A 4,909-nucleotide genomic window follows, 5' to 3' on the forward strand; every position below is an offset into this window, starting at 1 on the left:
AGTTTTGAGGAAGGGTCACCGGACCCAAAACATTAACTCTGTTTTCTCCTCCACAGATGCTGCCAGACCTGCTGAGCTTTTCCAGCAACTTGGTTTTTGTTCCAGTGTTTCTGACCATGTCTCAGACCTCAACTGTCAGCTTCCTCCTACCAGTAGGGGGCATATTGAGGTGAATGATAACTCAGTTGAGCACATTGTTTTGGAGAAAGGTGGTATTGGAGTTGGATTTGGTTAAAAGCACAGAGATTTTCAGCATGTCGGGAAGCTTTCTACAATCAGCTTAACCAGCATTTAACAGCAGTCCGTGTGAGCAAACTCCTCAAAAGAAGGTGGGTTGCTAATTTCAACACATTAATCATTCAGCCACATCAATTTTGATGTGGGGCTGTATCTTACAAGAGTTTGGCTGTCAGTTTTGTTGAGTTGCATGGTGGATTTCCCTCTGTGAGGCCATAGCGAGATTTCTCACTGTATTGTCCTAAGTTTACTTCCATTAACCACCCAAGCATCATATCCTGTTCCTACAAGAGGGTCCTTCGACATCTTCAGATGTCCGTCTCGTTCCTCCTCATCCAAACAGATCCTGTGTATGCGTAGGGCTTGTCCATAGGGGATGGCTGTTTCAATTTGTTCAGGGTGGAAGCTAGAGAAGTGCAGCATCGTGAGGTTATCCATGGGCTTGTGGTAGAGTGAGGTACTGAGGTGTTCATCCGTGATGGAGATGTGTGTGACCAAGAATGAGATTGATTCTAAAGAGTAGTCCATGGTAAGTCTGATGGTGGGATGAAACTTGTTGATATCACTACGTAATTTTTTCAGTGATTCCTCACCATGAGACCAAAGGAAGAAAATGTTGTCAATGTATGTGGTGTATAGCATTGGTAGGAGGTCCTGTGCAGCAAACAAATCTTGTTTGAACTTGTGCATGAAAATGTTGGCATAATGGGGAGCAGATCTGGTCCCCATGGCTGTTCCATGCGTCTGGATGAAGAACTGGTTGTTGAAGGTGAAGACATTGTGGTCGAGGATGAAGTGGATGTGTTGTAGGATGGCATCTGGCAATTGGCAGTTGGTGGTCTTGTGTACTGAGGCTGTTGCGGTGATGCCGTCGTCGTGGGGGATGCTGGTGTAGAGTGCTGAAACGTCCGTCACGATGAGGAATGTTCCTGGTTCAATTGGTCCATGGAGGCTGAGTTTCTGTAAGAAAGCCGTAGTGTTGCAACAGAAGCTGGGGGTTCGCTGTACAATGGGTTTCAAGATGCCCTCAACATAGCATAAAAGGAGAGAGGCTCCAAAAGCTTGTGTCTTCAAATAAACCTGTTGGACTATATCTTGGTTAAGATAACAAGGTGTGGAGCTGGATGAACACAGCAAGCCAAGCAGCATCAGAGGAGTAGGAAAGCTGATGTTTCAGGTCTGGACCCTTCTTCAGAAAATGTTCTGAAGCTCTACACCTTGTTATCTCAGATTCTCCAGCATCAGTAGTTCCTACTATCTCCGGACTATATCTTGGTGTTGTGTTATTGCTGACCTTCTCCTTTATGAGCAGAAAAGCTTCCCCCATTTACTCTATCCATCCCACTGATGGTTTTGAACACATCCATCAAATCTTCTTTCAGCCTTATTGTCCCTAAGGTGAGCAGTCCTAACTTCTTCAATTTACTCTTAAACCTGAAATTTCTCATTCCTGGAACAATTCTTGTAAATTGCTTCTGCACTCTCTCCAATGTATTCACATCTTTCCTATAATATGGTGCCCACAACTGTATACAATACTGCAGCTAAGACCTAACACATATCATCACCTCCTTGCTCTTGAGTCTATGTTCTTATTAATAAAGCTGAGAACTCTACATGCCTCATTAACTACTCTCTTCAATTGTCCTGCCACCATCAATGATCTGTGTACGTATACACCAAGGTCCCTCTGTTCATGCACGCCTAGTAGATTTGTAGTCCCTATTTTGTATTGTCTGTCAATGTTCATCTGACTAAAGTGAAGCATCTCATATTTCTCTGCAATGAACCTCATCCGCCACTTATGCACTCCAACAACATGTCAATGCCCATTTGGATTGCCACACTGTCCTTCTCACAGCTTACATTTCTTCCAAATTTCATGTCAACTAAAAATTTTGAAATTGTCCCCTGCATATTAATACACATATCAGGAGAAGCAAAGGTCCCATAGCCAAACCCTGGGGAACTCCACTACAACCCTTACTCCAGCTTGAAAAATGTTCATTGATCATTACATTCTGTTTGCTATTACTCAGCCAACCTTGCATCCACATTGCTATGTCCCTTTTATACCATGACCTACAACTTTCCTCATACGTCTGCAGTGAGGCACTTTATCATGTATACCACATCAAAGGTTTAATTCCTGCCGTGGTTGGTGCTACAATTTGAATTCAATACAAATCTGGAATTAACAATCTAAAAATGACCATGGAACAATTGTAGATTGTAAGGGAAAACCCATCTGGTTCACTAATGTCCTGTAGGGAAGGAAACTGCCATCCTTACCTGGTCTGGTCTACATGTTGGCTCCAGACGTACAGCAATGTGATTGACTCTTAACTACCCTCTGGGTAATTAGGGATGAGCAATAAATGCTGGCCTATCCAATGATGCCCACATCCTGAATGAATGTAAAAACAAAGCATTACCCTTATAGAACCTTTCAGTTACCTTTTAAAAAAAAACGCCAAGTTAGTTAAAATTATTTCCCTTGCAGAAATCCAAGCTGACTCTTCCTAATCAACTCACTTTTTCTCCTGTAGGTAACACTTTCCCAAATAATTTCCAGAGGTTTCCCCACCACTGAAGTTGAACTGACTGGTTTGTAATTGCTGGAATTATCTTTACAAACTTTCTTGAATAAGGCCATAATATTTGCAGTCCTCTGGCCTTCTGGCATCTTCCCCCAAGTCCGGGGAAGACTGAAATATTATGGCCAGGGCCCCCACAATTTCTACCCTCACGTCCTTCAAAATCCTTGGATGCATTTCATCTGGTCCTGGTGTCCTGTCAACTTTAAGTACCAATAATCTATCTAAGACATCTTCCTTATTAACTTTGAACGCCCTCTGTCACCACTCTGCCACCACTCCCTGGCACATGTCTCTTCACTTTCTTGCCCCAGTCGCTGTCTAATCACCAGGCCACACAGTCAGAATGAAGGGATATAGTTTAAAAATAAGAGTTTCTCATTTAAGACAGAGATGACGAAATAAACAATTTTCTGAGGGTCACTAGTACACGAAATTCTCATTGAATCATTTTAAGGTTGAATTTGACATATTCTTGACTGGCAAGGGAGTCAAAGGACTTAAGAAGTAGACCAGAGAGGCCACAATGATTTTATCAAATGTCGGAGCAGGTTTAAGGGGCCAAAAGGCCTACACCTGCACTTAATTCACATGTGCTTATATTTATCATATTTCAATCATTGCTTGCATGAAGTCTACATAAGGAAGTGGTGTACACTGTGAGATAGTCTGGTATTTAATTCAATGTCCAGCAAGGGAAAAGGTCCTCATCACCAATGGCTGGACAGGCTGAGGCTGCACTAATGTTGGCAGCTGCATTGTCAGTTGTGAGATGTCAAATTAATTGATCAGCAAGCTTGGAGAGTAATACAGTCGCTAGGTTAAACTGCCACTGATAGATGTGCCCCATTTATTTCTGGATTTCCCACTTGCTGAAAAACTCCCCCAGTGTCTGTTCTCAACACATCAGCAACTTAAGATCCATCCTCACACCCACTATTGCAGTTAATCATATCATAGAATCCCTACAGTGTGGAAACAGGCCCTCCAGCCCAACAAGCCCTCACTGACCCTCAGAGTATCTCACCCAGACTCATCACCCTGCAGCCCACCTAATCCACACATCCCTGAACACTACGGACAATTTAGCAAGGCCAATCCACCCGGCCTGCACATCTTTGGACTGTGGGAGGAAACTGGAGCAAACCCATGCAGACACATGGAGAATGTGCAAACTCCACACAGACAGACAGTCGCCCAAGGCTGGAATCAAACGTGGGACCCTGGTGCTGTGAGGCAACAGTGCTAAACACTGAGCCAATGCTTTTGGGACAATGTTGACAGTGTGGTTTGTGCTTTTGAGAGTTATGTTACAGAACACTGTTACGAATTTGATTCCATAAACTAAACAAAGCCAAAAACCATGAAAAAACACGGCTGCTGGGTTGCAACCTGAACAAAGTACAAAATGTCTTCATATATTGTATTAGCCTGTAAGAGTTTTAACCTGACTTAGTGCTGTATCAGAGACAAGTCTGAAGTACTCTCTAGATGGAGGGCCCATGATTAAATTCTGGGGGTTTTTTTGTCATTTGTATTCTCAGAACAAAATTTATATTAATTTTCAATAAAAAAAAATACAAATTTTATGATACTCCATTATCAGGTTGCAATTTATAAACATATAAAATTGGGTTTAGGGACAAAGAGAGGAATTTGTGTGTCATCATGGTTAAAATTCTGCCTACTGATTTTAAAATTTGGCGGAGTGTGTAAAGTTAATTTGTATCCCTATGCTGTCGGTGAATAATGTATCTCAACTGGTTGCCCCCTGAGAATAGTACTTTCAACATAAAAAACAAAAACAAACAGACACTTCTATTCTAATGTAAATCATTTATATTTTAATATAGATAGATAATATTTTAATGTCTAGGAAGCTTAGCATAACTGAAACATTGTAAAGGCATTTGATGTTCATCAGGGATGAATCTGGAATTTTGGAAAGAGGAATGCAGTGAGTGGGAGAAAGGAAAAGGGGCAGTAAGAATCCTTCACAGTTGCTGCTGTATGATTCATACCATAACTTCACCTGAGAAATATGTTAACTACTTTCAGCTGAAGTTTGTATTGAA

This window comes from Rhincodon typus, chromosome 6 (genome assembly GCF_021869965.1).
Source record: "Rhincodon typus isolate 14 chromosome 6, sRhiTyp1.1, whole genome shotgun sequence".
NCBI classification, from domain to species: Eukaryota; Metazoa; Chordata; class Chondrichthyes; order Orectolobiformes; family Rhincodontidae; genus Rhincodon; species Rhincodon typus.